General features: G+C 45.7%; 1 protein-coding gene across 1 annotated transcript in view; it reads left to right on the forward strand.

Annotated features, from left to right (window-relative positions):
- PGR (progesterone receptor) overlaps positions 1-16,965 on the forward strand; it is a 58,289-nt gene that overhangs the window by 27,276 nt on the left and 14,048 nt on the right. The gene's annotated exons all lie outside the window — the stretch shown is intronic.

Raw genomic sequence — 16,965 nt, forward strand, 5'->3', positions numbered from 1 at the left:
AGGTGACTCTAACTCTAGCAAGGTTCTAACTCCCTCCCCCAGATTTTCCTGGGCTACAGCTCTCATCTCAGAGGTGTATGGGGTGTTAGGGGACAGGCAGTCCCTCTGGTGGGACAAACACCAATTCTCCTCGGAAAAGCACAGAAGGGGTTGTCCTTCTGGGGTGGTTTGTCCACCTTTGGTCCCCATCTTGCACTTAGCTTTCACCTGTGGCTCCTAGAAGCTGTCAGCATGAGACAGCTGCCGCACCCCAGGAGTGACTGCGGTCAGTTGGCTAAACCAGGTGAGGGTAGCCAATGCATCTCAAACATTCAGTGCCTTAGGGACTTCCCCTGTATGCGAAGACAGGCCCCAGTGCATGGAGTGGATGAGACCAAAAGTAGGTCCAACAGTCAAGAAGGTGGTTTTTGCACATGCTGTAGAAGGAAGTGAGGGGTAGATGGGAAAGTAGCCCATTTAGGAGAAGAAAAAGTCTGATCCTAAACCTCCACTGCCTTGCAGGATATCTTCAAGAGAAGAAAAGGCTAAGGAGTATGCCCTTATGCAAAGCTGGGGTCTTGAATGCCTCCTTGTGGCATCTCCTGCAGCCAAGCTGGTGCCAAATGTTTCCTTGAGACCACTGGCGGAGGAAAGTGGGTGCAGGGGGTATGTCAGCTTGAGGGTGGGTGATATCGCCGCACCACCCACCCCTGCTCGCTGTGCGGGCGGCACCCCGGGACGCTCGCTGTGCGGGCAGCGACCTGCTAGGTACGATGCTGCCGCGCCCCTCCCGACGCTCGCTGTGCGGGTGGCAGGCAGCTAGGGAAGCTCGCCGCATGGGCGGCAAGCGGCGCACCCCCACTCTCCTCACACTGGTGGCAGGTGGCTAGGGACACTCCCTGCGTGGGCAGCTAACAGCGCCCCCCCCCCACTCGCCGCATGGGCGGTGGGCAGCTGAGGACGCTCGCCGTGCGGGCGGCTAGTCCCGTCCCCGCACCACTCCAGGTGCCAGGGCAGGTAGCTCCGCCCCTGCTTGAGACCACACCAGTGAGGCCAAGACAGGAGTCTTGTTGTTTGGGCAGTCCAGGACCTCCATACAGAAAGCCCAGCTTGTACCTCTCAGAGGTCACTTGGGTGCTTGCTAATGCAGCAAAATCAAACTGGGAGGCAGCAGTTACAAGTTACTGGTTTCTGCAGCCACAGCAGGCGCTGTGATTCTCCAGGATTCTCCAAGAATTTGTATAGCTACCTTACAGTACTTCTCAGAAGTAACTGCCTTATCATTGGTCGAACTAGCTCAGTATTACACTGGCAATCTGTATCTTCAGGATTTTAGATGGGTTTTCTCCCAGTCCTGCTTGGAGATGCTAGGGATTGAACCAAGGACATTCTGCATGCAAGGAAGGTATTTTCCCACTAAAGAGTCTTTTTCTTTTTTCAAATTTCATTCTTAATTCTGCCTATTGGCTTGGAGATATGTTTACAAGGAAAATGTAGCCTCTGCAAGGGATTAATAAAACCATTTTTTTCCAGCTGGCACGTGAAATTAATATATGATTTGGGAAGTGTGTTTGAGGTCAAATGTAATTACTGAGCCGTGTGATGTAAAATGCAATAATAAAAGCAATTTCGCTAACCTGATTTAGACACCTCGGTGATTAACATATTTTCATATGTTACATGTATTTAAAATTGCAGTTCAACCACAACATTTGTGAATCACAGTGCGTGGGAGAAAATGAAAATGAGGTTTTGTAAATGGGTTTCGAAAGGCCTCCGTTAAGCAAGTTTAAAATATGGGTTAATAATGCAAGCAACAGCCTCGATGACTCTGTCAGGCTATATTGTTATTATAGGAAGTTAACAGCAATTCCAAACAAAACGAGAAAGGAACAGTTTATATTTTCCAAACATAAATCTTTCAAATAAGGGGTCTTAATAAGTTTGTCAGCAGGTGGTATTTGGACATAAATTGTCATTTTTGTGCGTTCCATAGATGAGAAAGCAGTCCAGTGCTACCTCGGGTTACAAATACCTCAGATTACAAACACTTCAGGTTACAAACTCCGCTAACCCAGAAGTAGTACCTCGGGTTGAGAACTTTGCCCCAGGATGAGAGCGAAAATCACGCGCCAATGGCGCGCCGGCAGCAGGAGGCCCCATTAGTGAAAGCGCGTCTCAGGTTAAGAATGGTTTCGGATTAAGAACAGACCTCCAGAATGAATGATGTTCGTAACCCGAGGTACCACTGTACTGGGAAATACTGTGTAAAAAGAGGTTCATGGAAGAACAGGGAGTAATCCCCTAAAATAGAGGAGCTGGGTCAGCTGCAGTGCAGCCCTAATTTAGCATATCTACTCAAAAGTAGATATTTAAGGTGCTACACCCAATATGCCAGCAAGTATCGAAAACTCAGCAATGGCCAGAGGATTGGAGAAGATCAGTCTACATCCCAATTCCAAAGAAGGGCAGTGCCAAAGAATGCTCCAACTACCGCACAATTGTGCTCATTTCACACGCTAGCAAGGTTATGCTTAAAATTCTGCAAGGCAGGCTTAGGCAGTATGTGGACCGAGAACTCCCAGAAGTGCAAGCTGGATTTCGAAGGGGCAGAGGAACCAGAGACCAAATAGCAAACATGCGCTGGATTATGGAGAAAGCTAGAGAGTTCCAGAAAAACGTCTACTTCTGCTTCATTGACTATGCAAAAGCATCTGACTGTGTCGACCACAGCAAACTATGGCAAGTTCTTAAAGAAATGGGAGTGCCTGATCACCTCATCTGTCTCCTGAGAAATCTCTATGTGGGACAAGAAGCTACAGTTAGAACTGGATATGGAACAACGGATTGGTTCAAAATTGGGAAAGGAGTACGACAAGGTTGTATATTGTCTCCCTGCTTATTTAATTTATATGCAGAATTCATCATGTGAAAGGCTGGACTAGATGAATCCCAAACCGGAATTAAGATTGCCGGAAGAAATATCAACAACCTCAGATATGCAGATGACACAACCTTGATGGCAGAAAGTGAGGAGGAATTGAAGAACCTTTTAATGAGGGTGAAAGAGGAGAGCGCAAAATATGGTCTGAAGCTCAACATCAAAAAAACCAAGATCATGGCCACTGGTCCCATCACCTCCTAGCAAATAGAAGGGGAAGAAATGGAGGCAGTGAGAGATTTTACTTTCTTGGGCTCCTTGATCACTGCAGATGGTGACAGCAGTCACGAAATTAAAAGACTCCTGCTTCTTGGGAGAAAAGCAATGACAAACCTAGACAGCATCTTAAAAAGCAGAGACATCACCTTGCCAACAAAGGTCCGTATAGTTAAAGCTATGGTTTTCCCAGTAGTGATGTATGGAAGTGAGAGCTGGACCATAAAGAAGGCTGATCGCCGAAGAATTGATGCTTTTGAATTATGGTGCTGGAGGAGACTCTTGAGAGTCCCATGGACTGCAAGAAGATCAAACCTATCCATTCTTAAGGAAATCAGCCCTGAGTGCTCACTGGAAGGACAGATCGTGAAGCTGAGGCTCCAATACTTTGGCCACCTCACTAGAAGAGAAGAATCCTTGGAAAAGACCTTGATGTTGGGAAAGATTGAGGGCACTAGGAGAAGGGGACGACAGAGGACAAGATGGTTGGACAGTGTTCTCGAAGCTACGAACATGAGTTTGACCAAACTGCGGGAGGCAGTGCAAGACAGGAGTGCCTGGCGTGCTATGGTCCATGGGGTCACGAAGAGTCGGACATGACTAAACGACTAAACAACAACAACTCAAAAGTAGAGGTGAATAATTTCCAGAAATTTTGAAACTATTGGGGGTGATTTGACCCCCCCCAAAAAGAATAGAACTTTTAGGGAAAAGTGTGTGTGTGTATGTGTGTGTGTATGCAATACTTTTTTTAATGTACTTTTTACATGTCTAAACCTACTTTGTTACTTTAGGAACATAAAATGCATTATGTACAACTCAGCTTCTGCTCTTTCACATTCCAGTTTATTTCTTGATTTTGGCGCATTTCCAAACATAGACCTGTTTCTTTCAAAGGCTGAAGTTTGAGGAATCTGAAGAAAGAGGAATTGGTGGCTGTGTTGTGCAAAGGCCTTGCCACCATATTGCAGGAAGGATATGCTTGGCAGACACAACAGTCTTTTTAATAATAATATCTTGGAGGTCCCAGGCCTCAAGTAGGTTAAACTGGCCTCAACCAGGGCCAAGGCCGTGTGTGTGTGTGTGTTCCCCTCTCCCTTTTCTTTTCTTTTTTGCATGTGTTTGGCTTTTATTGCATTATATGTTGAAAAGTTTTAATAAATGAACATTATAAAATACAGTGGTACCTCTATTTAGGAATTTAATGCATTCCAAACGCACATTTGTAAGTCGAAAAAATTGTAAGTCGAATCCCATAGGAATGCATTGGGAGAAAAAAAATGTAAGTCGAAGCAACCCTATCTAAAAATTTGTAAGCAGAAAAAATCCTATCTAAACCTCATCCAAGATGGCGGACGGAGCTCCGTTCATAAGTAGAAACATTCGTAAGTAGAGTTATTCGTAACTAGAGGTACCACTGTAAGGGGAAAAAACCCCAAAATATATTAACAGCATGATCTGATGCCTATTTACTTGCAGGTTATATCCTGTTGGGACTTTATCTGCAGTATGTGTGTTTAGGATTGCACCCTTAGTTTGATTTTACTGTGGCGACACTTATTTTTGTGTGGAAACCAGCCTAGGGCTGCAGTTTAGACATGTAAGATAAACACGTTTGGCATATCCAGTTCAGATGATGTAATAGGGAGATGCCGGCAGTGGGGAAGGCAAATTGGTATGGTTAGTTGCACAGTGCTGGTAACCAGAATTGCAGGTAGTTAGTTATACTGGGGGCAGCCATTGTGTTGCCTTCCAGATGTTTTGGACTACAATACCCATAAGTCCCAGGGAACAGGGATGATAGGAATTGTAGTCTACAACTTGCATAGGGCGTCACCTTCGCTATTGCTCCATTGGCATTCCACCCGCAGCATGCAAGACAACAGAATAATGAACTGTAAGGACTTGTTGCGTGCTTGGATATAACCAGGTGCAGATCTACTATGATAATAATTGAATATATTATTATTATTTTTTATACCCTGCCCATCTGGCTGGGTTTCCCCAGGCACTCTGGACAGCTCCCAACAGAATATTAAAAGCATGATAAAACATCAGACATTAAAAACTTCCCTAAATAGGCTTGCGTATGAAACTCATGAAACTTAAGCTTCCGGACCCCTAATCCCAGAAGAGCCCGAGAAGCGACTTAGTTCACATTACTTAATTTTTTGGGGTCTTGTAGATCCAATTTGACTCAGTTTCCTTTATGATGCATCTTACATGTAGATAACATTTCTTTAATTTTCACCTCCCCCCCCAAAAAAAAATATAACTCAAAAACTATAAGGCATAGTGAATTTTTATTCACACCAGTGACTTTGACATGTGAGATAATTCAGTATAGCAATTTTATTTAAAATCTGAGATATAGTAGTTGTTATGAATGCCCCCCCCCCCGAGTGCAGGGAATGAGTTAGACTCAGAGATTGAACCAGGAGCCGACTCTGCAGACGAGAACTACCTGTCAGGATTGAGAAAGGACTGTTTGACACACACACATCCCTTTTTGGAAAGAACTCTTATTAGCTCTCAAGGAGAGGAAGACTTGGAAGGCAGCCAGAGTATTGCTAGGCAATCCGCAGATAAGCAGTGGTCTGGGTGGAGTGAGAGTGAGGAGGAGGGGGGACAATAGCCTCTCGGTCCCAAATCCAGGCGATAAAATCAAAAGGCAACAGAAGGGCAAGAAGGGAAAGGCAGAAGTCTGGCGTCCTTCCTGTTGTGGGAGGAGCAAAACTTCAGACTGACCAACAAACGTAAATGTGAGCAGGCGAGAAGCCGGGCTCTGGATGTGTCTTTTTGTAAATAAACCTACATAAAACTGCCGGAGAGCTTACCTTCCAAGTTCCGGCCTGCAGAATCCGGGACCGGCAGGCATTTGACACCGGAAGTTGCGTCGATGTAACTTCCGGTGTCGCTTTGCCCTTCTATGGGCACCCAAAATGGCCGCCGCCAGCTTCGAAAGTCGCTTGTACGCATGTCAGGAAGTGCGTCGGTGCAACTTCCGGTGTCGCTCCGCCCATCTATGGACACCAAAAATGGCCGCCGCCGACACCGGAAGTCACGTCTATGCACTTCCGGACATGCATAGATGCGACTTTTAAAGCCGGCGGCGACCATTTTTGGTGCCCATAGAAGGGCAAATCGGAAAGGAAAAAAATGGCTGCCGGCAGGAGAAAATAACGGAGAAAAACGGGAGGCGGAAGTGATACGGGGGACCACCGGGAAAGGTAAGTAAAAAAGGGGTGTACTATGGCTTATTTTCAAGGGATGTCTTATTTTTTTCCTCCTCTTCCTGCCGCGGCCGGCATTGCTGCTGCGCCTATCACTATGTCTTATTTTCGGGGTATGGCTTATATTCCTTGAATGCTTAAAAATCCTGCTATGGCTTATTTTATGGGTATGTCTTAAAATATGAGAAACAGGGTATATATATATACAGTGGTGCCTTGACTTATGAATTTAATCCGTTCCAAAGGCACCTTCGTAGGTCGAAAAATTCATAAGTCAAAAAGCGCCATTGGAAACGCAATTTCCCATAGGAATGCATTGGAAACGAAAAAATTCGTAAGTCAAAGCAACCCTATCTAAAAATTCGTAAGTCGAAAAATCCCTATGTAAAACCGCCGCGGTTTCCTTTCGGATGTCGAGACATTCGTAAGCGCACGGTAAGTCGGAAAATTCGGTTGTCGAGTCGTTCGTAAGATCGAGGTACCACTGTGTGTGTGTAGGTATATGTATATGTATATAAATGTGGCGGTCTGTCATGGAACAATCCCATAGAAGAAGGAAACTGTGGTTACCCAGACCTTGTTGCTGGTTGCACAGGGATCTCTGAAGCAGTTCAGGCTTCAGGGTTCCAAATGTGTAGGTCTGCCTATGGGATCAAGCCAATGGCCCATCTCACCAGCATCCACCAAGCTGGATTTGAGCAGAAGAGCCCTCTCTTCCCCCCCCCCATGGCTTCCAGCAACTAGTGTTCAAAAGGTTAATGAGCACAGCCAACATAGCTAGGAGCTACAGAGTTGGTTGTGGCATACAAATTATTTTACTGCCGCTCTCCTCCAGATTACGCTTCCATCTGTGGTTGACGAGAGGCGAAATCACACCAAATGAGAAATCACCTGCCTGTTTCTTTTACGCAGTGTGTGCCTGAGTGGCACCGTCTCATACTTTGGACTGGATTAGTGATATATTTGCTTAAAAACCAGGAATGTGGGGCTGTTGACCGCCCTCACTGGAGCATTTTCTAACCCTGGCTAGCAGTGCCAGAAGAAATACATTTGCCCAGGGCCTTTTCTGCAGCCAGAACTCGCCAGAACTCAGTTCCAACACCTCTCAGTTGGGCACTATTGAGAACATGGGAGACATTCATGTTGAGTTCAGGTGCCTCTTTTTCCAGAAAAATAGCACTGTGTTTGTCACAATGTCCCACAGAATACAAGTTGGTCTTGCTTGCTTATGGAAAGGCAGGCGGTAGGCAACCACGTCACGTGAGCCAGAAAGATAGCATGGCCTTGGAATGCATCAAATTAGGGTCCCTCTCAACCTTCCATGTGGGGCTCCTGAACTGCTACCAGTAGTCCCTGAGGGCCATAGATATGATGTCAATTGAGTGAATGCAATTAACTTGTATTGTTACATAGATAGAAGCCGAAGGGAGCAGCCATGGATGTATGAGGCGGGGAGGGGAATTTTCAACTCTTTCCTTGCCGCGGTGTGGATAAATAATGCACCTCTTAGAAGTTGCTCTTTGCATTTCAAGGGAAACTTCCATTTAGGTCACTGGAAATGTCCTTTGAAACACAAATAGCAGCTTCTGTGAGACGTGATTTATTTATTTTTGTCAGGGCCGCCAAGATTCCCCATGCCTGCTGTTTGCAAGTAAAAAACCCAAAAAAACCGATGTTAATTGCATTTGCCTAATTAATGTCACATCTCGTTTGGCCCGGAGTGCCTTCACAAATTCCCGGGTTTTTGCAAACTAAATTTACTGCTGGCAGAGAGAAGCAGTGCAAGCCTACGTGGATCATTAGCAAACAAGTCGAGCCCATTGTGCTAACCTTCTGATCCTAGCAGCTGGCGACGTAACTGCTTTTCCAGGGCTTCAGAAGCTGTTAAATTTTAACATTGCCATTAATGGATAGATCCTGTTAGCCGTCTTGCATTTTGGAAGGGTGGAGTGCAGATCGGCTCCATAAATTGCAGGTAAATTTGTGGGATGCAGCTGAAATAAATGTAGCATTTGGATGAGGAGTGACGATCATTTCATTGATGAGGGGAAAGAGAAATTATCCAGCCATTTATTCTGTGTGGCTCAACATTTGCAGTAATTGTAGCATCACTTGTTTGATTCCCCCTCTCCCTCCCCTCTTCTACCAGTACAAATATATTACTTTGGCCATCACTTCGCATACTTCACAGTGAGCTCAACCTAGAGGGAGGTATTGAACTCATTTTGAGTAAACATGACCTTAGTCATGTTCATTAATTCTAATGGGTCTCAGTAAAACGTAGCTTTTCTGGTGTACTTCCAGAAAATTGCTAGGGAAATTTGGGCGGGGGGTGGGTGCGGGTAGAAGGTGGCCACCACAGAAAACACACACACACAATGCCTAGTATTCAGATAAGATCCTGCAAAGGTAGGGGTAGGAAAGAGAAACTTCTCAGAAATGTTCTCCGGAAAATGTCTTCTAGGAAATTTCAGCTTGTCTGCTTCAAGGAGCCCTTGCAAGGCGACACATTTTTTTTGTTAAAAGAAAAAGAGATTGCTCTAAGAGTTGACAGCTCTTAAGACCTAGAAACTGTCTTTTGATCCACAGTGCAGATGTCTTTTGAGCCACAGTGCAGATGTGCAACATCTGGCTTTATAGCTGTTCATTCTGCAGCTGGGCCACACCGCACATGCTGTTGTGCAACTGTGTGTGTGTGTGTGTGTGTGTGTGTGTGTGTGTGTGTGTAACTTATTTCCATTTGATGAAAAGCAGCTGCCAGAGCCTGCTTTTTTTGAGATTTTCTGTCCAAAATTCACCTCCCTACCCATAGGGTTGCCAGACTCAAGAGTGGACAGGACTTCTGTGCCTTTAATTGCCCTGCCCTCTTTTGAGTCTGGAAACCTTCAAGAGAAAAACCAGCAGACCCTTTGCTTGGAAATTAAACAAAGGGTCTGCTGGTTTCTCTTTAAGGTTTCCAGACTCAAAAGAGAGCAGGGCAATTAAAGGCACAGAAGTCCTGTCCACTATTGAGTCTGGCAACCCTACCTACCCAAGATGCTAACCCTGCCAAGATCTTTTCCTTTGAAGAAAAAAGCGCAGGGTGGATATGTTGTTGCTGTTGTTGTTGTTGTTGTTGTTGTTGTTGTTGTTGTTGTTGTTGTTGTTGTTGTTGTAAGTCAATCAGACTTAGGACTGAGCTAGGCTGGTAAAGAAGAAGCAATTTATATGCGTTGTATGTGCGATATAACATTGTGCCACAAGGTGACGACGTGGAGTCCCATTTCTCTCTACCTGTTTTCCCTGTTTAAATTTACAACGCTTTAAACTGAAACGCTTCTTTGATGTGTCTACATCCAGCATTGCACACATACAGTGACAGTGCCTCGGTTTAAGAACAGTCCTGTTTATAAACAATTCAGTTTGCAAACTCCGCAAAACCAGAAGTAGCGTCCCGGTTTGCGAACTTTACCTCGGTCTAACAACGGAAGCCGAATGGTGGAAGGGCACCAGCAACGGGAGGCCTCCTTAGGGCAAGCGCGCCTTGGTTTAAGAAGGTTTCGGTTTAAGAACGGACTTCTGGAACGGATTAATTTCGTAAACCGAGGCACCACTGTATTGAGTTTGGTCTTCACAGTCTTCTTTCAACTTAACTTCACAGTCTCTGTGTAACTCAGCCCCTGGTTACCCCTAACTGAGCCCTATCTAGCATTTTGGTACGCAGGCTGAGACCCTACCTGCCTGCGGACTGGCTCGCCAGAGTGGTGCATGCTCTGGTTATCTCCCGCTTGGGCTACTGCAATGCGCTCTATGTGGGGCTACCTTTGAAGGTGACCTGGAAACTACAACTAATCCAGAATGCGGCAGCAAGACTGGTGACTGGGAGCGGCCGCCGAGACCACATAACACCAGTCTTGAAAGACCTACATTGGCTCCCAGTACGTTTCCGAGCACAATTCAAAGTGTTGGTGCTGACCTTTAAAGCCCTAAACGGCCTTGGTCCAGTATACCTGAAGGAGCGTCTCCATCCCCATCGTTCTGCCCGGACACTGAAGTCCAGCGCCGAGGGCCTTCTGGCGGTTCCCTCACTGCGAGAAGCCAAGCTACAGGGAACCAGGCAGAGGGCCTTCTCGGTAGTGGCACCCGCCCTGTGGAACGCCCTCCCATCAGAGGTCAAAGAGATATTTAGAAAATACCTAAAGGCAGCCTTGTTTAGGGAAGTTTTTAATCTGTGATATTTGATGTATTTTAATGTTTGTTGGAAGCCGCCCAGAGTGGCAGGGGAAGCCCAGGGTAGGGTATAAATATTATTATTATTATTATTATTATTATTATTATTATTATTATTATTATTATTATTTTGTCAGGTTCTGTCTATAAATTCTCCACTTCCTATTGAGATTGGTTGACCTGGTTGGCTTCTGGGTCTTCAGGAGCATGACCCAAGGTCCGCCCATCACTGATGGAGGAACATGGGCTTGTCTCTGGGTTCGACGTCTCAGAAGTAGGCCAATTTGTTTCCACAGTCTCATAGCTCCAAGCTGAGGAGAACAGGCTGAAAGCCAAAGCAAGCCTCCTTTCTGGGCAGAATCCCCAGCTGCCCTGCCCAGTCCCAAGCTTGGAGGGGTTCAGAGAGATTGTGGGGTTGCTCCTGGTTTGGGGCAAAAGCCATTCCTCCCCTTTCTTTGCCAGAGGGGTGTGTGTGTGTGTCGGCATGGTCCTGGTGCCTGCAAAGTTTTCACTGGTCACGCCCAAGTTTTAGGGACCCTCTCCGCTGTGCCTAAAATTCAGCAGAAATGCCCAGCCTTCTTTCAAACAGCTCAGGAAAGAGCTCTGAACAGCCAGCAGCTTTTTTTTTTTTAAAAAAAAAGACAACAGCAGCAATGACCCGCCAAATAATAGCGATAAGTATTTGCTAGAATTGCTTTGTTTAATCGGGTGTTTGCATTCCAATTTGCATTTAAAAAGGTAAAGGGACCCCTGACCATTAGGTCCAGTCGTGACCGACTCTGGGGTTGCGCGCTCATCTCGCATTATTGGCCGAGGGAGCCGGCGTACAGCTTCCAGGTCATGTGGCCAGGATGACAAAGCCGCTTCTGGCAAACCAGAGCAGCACATGGAAACGCCGTTTACCTTCCCGCTGTAGCGGTTCCTATTTATCTACTTGCACTTTGACGTGCTTTCGAACTGCTAGGTTGGCAGGAGCTGGGACCAAGCAACGGGAGCTCACCCCGTCACAGGGATTCGAACCGCCGACCTTCTGATCAGCAAGCCCTAGGCTCAGTGGTTTAACCACAGCGCCACCTGGGTCCCTATAAATTTGCATTTATAGCACCGCAATTAAGCATTCTTTCCTTGTTACTACTTCTAAATGTCACATTCCTTCACTCCTTCTCAATTGGCACCCATGTTGGGTCTGTTATCATTTTTCCGACAGTTTCCCTGCGCAGGATTGAACACTCTATTGTTCCGCTACTGCTCAGAGACAATGGCTTTGCCCATGAGATCATCATAATTTCATTAGTGACCAGAGGCATAATTGAGACCATTTTTTTTAAAAAAAGATCCTTTGTAAAGCTGATCAGATCACCATTGCACATTATTTTTAGTTTACTTTGTTATATTTATTATGCTCATTCTGTGAAGCCTTATGCAGGGTCAAGGGTTAGCAAACTGTTTTGCCCAATCCAGTTTTTTTATTTTTTTATGGAGTGTGGCAATGCATATGGGGAAGAAGTTCGATTCAGTTCACATTTAAAGGCATACCTACTTAATTTACAGTTTCCAATAGAATATGTAAGCCAAAGGGCACCCATCCTTCGAAATTCACATTTATCCAATTTTTTCAGTGCAGTCCTGCAGCCAATGTGTAAAATGTATAAAATGCATTTACTAAGGGTAAACGATGCATATGACTGCATATATTAGTTTTTTAAAACTACAAAAACACAAATGCATTATATTAGGGGAAATAGCTTTACAAAAAAAAAACATGAACACAAGGGGAAATTGCATACAGTAATGTGTACATTAGGAGAAATTGGCACAGAAATGCTGACGAATTTTCATGGGGATTACGCCTCACCTTTCCTCCTGTAAAATGCTTCTTTTCCGGGCTGGGTTGGGTGTGGAAGAGAGCGAGGATGGCATTAAGGTTCCTTGTGGCTAGCAGTGCACCAAGAAGGGAGAGAAAGGCAATGCAGTTGGCGAACCTCCCCAATTTGCACTTTACGAAATGCAGCTGTCCTTTGAAAACCACACTTCTCTTAATGCATTTCTTCAGGCAAGCAGTGGGCGCATAAAATAACATACACAAATACATTTTATTAAGGAACATGGCTTTGAAAAACAATGCATTTTAGGCATACAAACACTTGGAGAAGTTCGTGCAGAAGTGCTGGTGAATTTTCATGAGGAACTGTTGCAGGCAAATGGGCAAACCGATTTTAAGATGTGGAAAACTGAAGGGTGGAGAAATGAGAAGCTGAGAGAAGCAGGAACTGACAGATTTGCCCATCCCTAGTAGTGGAGGCTAAATAGTTATTCCACCTGCTACTAATCACTGGAGAAACTAGTACGATGAGCCCCTTCGTGTCCCTTTTCAATAAACTTAACAGCTATCCTATCTGTGTCACATCCCAAGAGGGGGGGGGAATGAAATCCTTTTGCAAGTAAGATTTTTCACAAGATGTTACTTCAAATTTGTCTTAGAAATCTTGATCTATCACACCTGCTTTGTTCTCTAGCCTGGGCCCACTTCTTCTGGAGTACATAGAGAACTACCAGGGCAGAGTGACCTTGGAGGCAGAATTATGGTAGTCTGTCGGGAAATAATAAATCGTCAACATTTTTCATCTACTTATTTGGTGAAACATTCTTCATAGAAGCTTGTCTGTTTGCAGTGAATTGTCTAGCACAGCTTGGTACCTTCTTTTCCAAACCCTTGGGAAAAGTGGAATAAATCTAAATCGAGAATTAAGTATGAATAGTTCTGCAGGAGACCAAACAGACTATTGATCATTCTTGCCTTTTCCTCCAGTGTTACTCCTAAGGTCCAGAGAAGACAAACACCAAATGTTGTCTAATGCAGAATATGGATCTGGGAGACCTTTTATGTTTTTCTCCGGATATTTCCACATTGCCTCAAAAGCTGCTACATGTTTCCGACATGCACCTGCAAAAGGGAAGAAGCAGATTTCCCCTTTTTAATTGCATGCTCATGCTGACTTCGCATGAAATTTGAACCCTAACATCCCTGTGCTGTGTTCCTTCCTCACAATGTAAACCTCTGCAGGTTTACTCAGACGTAAATGCCACTGTATTCAGTGGGGCTTGGTCCCACAAAAGCATTGTGTAGATTGCAGCCTAAAAGTCACAGAAATCTGACTTCATTCCCCACGATGTTTAATGTTTTAATTTGTTGGAAGCCACCCAGAGTGGCTGGGGCAACCCAGTCTGATGGACAGCACAGTCTTCTTCTTCTTCTTCTTCTCCTTCTCCTTCTCCTTCTCCTTCTCCTTCTCCTTCTCCTTCTCCTCCTCCTCCTCCTCCTCCTCCTCCTCCTCCTCCTCCTCCTCCTCCTCCTTCTTCTTCTTCTTCTTCTTCTTCTTCTTCTTCTTCTTCTTCTTCTTCTCCTTCTCCTTCTCCTTCTCCTTCTCCTTCTCCTTCTCCTCCTCCTCCTCCTCCTCCTCCTCCTCCTCCTCCTCCTCCTCCTCCTCCTCCTCCTCCTCCTCCTCTTCTTCTTCTTCTTCTTCTTCTTCTTCTTCTTCTTCTTCTTCTTCTTCTTCTTCTTCTTCTTCTTCTTCTTCTTCTTCCTCGCCTCCTCCTCATCCTCCTCCTCCTCCTCCTCCTCCTCCTCTTCTTCTTCTTCTTCTTCTTCTTCTTCTTCTTCGCCAACTAAAAGGCATAGAAATCAGATACTGTGCAGATACTAGCTATTTCACATCCATTGGATCTAACTAGCACTCATTAGGTTCAAAGGAAAGATTGGATACCTATTGTGCACCCATTTATTGCAATTAGTGCTCATAATATTTCCTTGCCCAATTGCTTTCTAGCCTGTTATGTTGCACCCTCCTCCATTCTGTGAAGCATCCCTTTCTCTTCTTTTAGGGCTGCATCCATACAGCATTTGATCCCCTTTCCCCAACATTTCCTCAAACTGTTAATTTCTGCATTCTATTTGAACTTTCACATGATGTAAAAAAGCCACTTCTGGAAAAGTAATGGAATATAGAGCTTGCTTAGCACTCATTTCCATGTTGTTTGATGCCGGGGGAGTGGGGAAACCCTGTTGTCAGCCCCCTTAATGTGGAAAATTGCAGGAGCAAAGTGATGAAATAAGCAGGCACAACTTTCTAGGCCAGGGTTGGTGCACTGCATACAGCTGGCAGGTTGCACACCTGTCGATCACTTGACATTACAGTGACACCTGGTGACCCATTTTTGCCCATGCACTTTGAAACAGAGCCTTGTAGCAACAGTCAGCAGTGGCAACACCCTTTGCATGGGGCTTCCCAAGCAATCAGTTTGTTTGCAGGCAACCCATCGGCAATGCCTGCAAAGTCCATTTTATCAAAGCCCCACCTTTGATTGTAGGGCAGGTGGCCGTGGCTAGTCTGAAACGGCCTCACAGACCAAGTGGGGAGGCCTAGTGGATCTCATTCAGCCCCCACCCCTGTTCTAGACCAGGGCAAGGGTGAGAATTGCCCATTTATTTCTATAAGCTGCCTTGAGTCTATGGGGCACAGCAGACTATAAACCTAAATTAGCAGAAGATGATCCAGGATGTGGCTCAAGATATTACATAGCTAGAGTGTCTCTGATCCCGAACCTAGTTGGTTCCATAGGCAACAATAGACCCAAAATGTTTATGTTGAATAACAGACAACCATTTCCAGGTTGACTTGGAACACGTTCACTTAAAATGCGGTGATTCAGACTCATTTATATAGCAGGCCCAAAGTAGCTTGGTGTATGCTTGGACTTATGCTCAGCTCCAAGTCTTGGTGCAATGAGTGATGGCATCCAGCAGACAATAAGCCTGGAGATCCCTTTTTAAAATACAGTGGTACGAATTTAATCCGTTCCGAACGGACCTTCATAAGTCGAAGAATTCGTAAGTCGAAGCCAATGGGGAATTTTTTTTAAAAAAACTGTAAGTCGAAAAAATCCTGTCGAAAAATTCGTAAGTCGAAAAATTCGTAAGTCTAAACCGAATCCAAAATGGTGGATGGAACTCTGTTCATAACTTGAAACATTCATAAGTCGAGTAATTCGTAAGTCGAGGTACCACTGTACCTGCCCGATGGAGCACTACAAGCCGCGGAAACCTTGCCTTTCTGTGCTATTTTACTGGGCACCACAATGTAAGGAGGATGTTGATAAGCTGGAATGGGTGCAGAGGAGGGCAACCTCAGCGGTCTGGAAACCAAGCCTTATGAGGTGGGTATGTTTAGCCTGGAAAAGAAGAGACTGAGATATGACAGCCATCTTTACATGGAGGAAGGAACAAGCTTGTTTACTCCTGCTCTGGGGGGGGGGGGTAGGACTTGAACCAATAGCTTCAAGTTACAAGAAATGATATTGCAACTCAACATCAGGAAGAATGATCTGACATCTGTTTGACAGTGGAATAGACTCCCTCAGGAGGTTGTGGACTCTCGTTCCTTTAAAGCAGAGGTTTTAAAGCAGTGGTTGGATGGCCATCTGTCATGGGTGCTTTAGTTGATATTCCTGCATTGCAGGGGGTTGGATTGGATGACCCTTGGGGTACCTTCCAACTCTACAATTATGTGTTTCTATGATTCTCTCGTAATGCCCCTGCTGCCCTCTTCTTTTTCTGCAAAACATAGCTGGCAGTGATAGAAGGGCTCCTGCAGCCATGATTCAGTACCACGATTGCAGAGAATTGCAAGTTTCCAAGGCTTTGGGGGTCCTTGCTATATTTCTCAGACTCCTGGCAACAGCAGAGAATGAAGGGGGTTGCTTTGGTGGCCAAACTACCATATTTTTCCATCAATAGGACACCCGCATGTATAAGACCCCCCTATTTTGGGGGACTCAATTTTAAGAAAATGAGGGGAGATGGCCCGGTGGGCAGGAGCACAACCTGCCCCAATGCTGCCGTGGGGGGGGGGGGAGAGGATCCAGGGAGTGCCTGCCGTGCGCAGCGGCATCGGAGGAAGTTCCACACCTGCCAACGAGCTGGCTGGCGGCACGCAACTTCTCTCCCCCCCCCACGCAGCTGCGGGCAGGAAACACCCCCAGATCGCTCCCCCCTTGCTGCAGCATTGGGGGAAGCCGCCCTCCCATCAACTGGATGGCTGGCGGCACCCCGCTTCTCCCCCCCCCCCCATGCCACTATCCGTGTATTGGACAACCTCTGTTTTTTGACATGAGTTTTGAGTAAAAAAACCTCATCCTATAGAGGGGAAAATATGGTAACTGTGAGTTGAGCCTCATCAGTAGCAGATGGTGAAGTCTCTCCATTTACCTTACCTCTGGTCAGTTGCATTGCTGCTCTTTACCAGGAGGGTGAGGTGGTGGCAAGCTCAGCATGGTACCAACCCACTGGCAGGAGCACCAGTCTGGCTCCCCAAGTGCCCTTGCAGCACA

Source organism: Zootoca vivipara, chromosome 4 (assembly GCF_963506605.1).
Source record: "Zootoca vivipara chromosome 4, rZooViv1.1, whole genome shotgun sequence".
Taxonomy (NCBI): domain Eukaryota; kingdom Metazoa; phylum Chordata; class Lepidosauria; order Squamata; family Lacertidae; genus Zootoca; species Zootoca vivipara.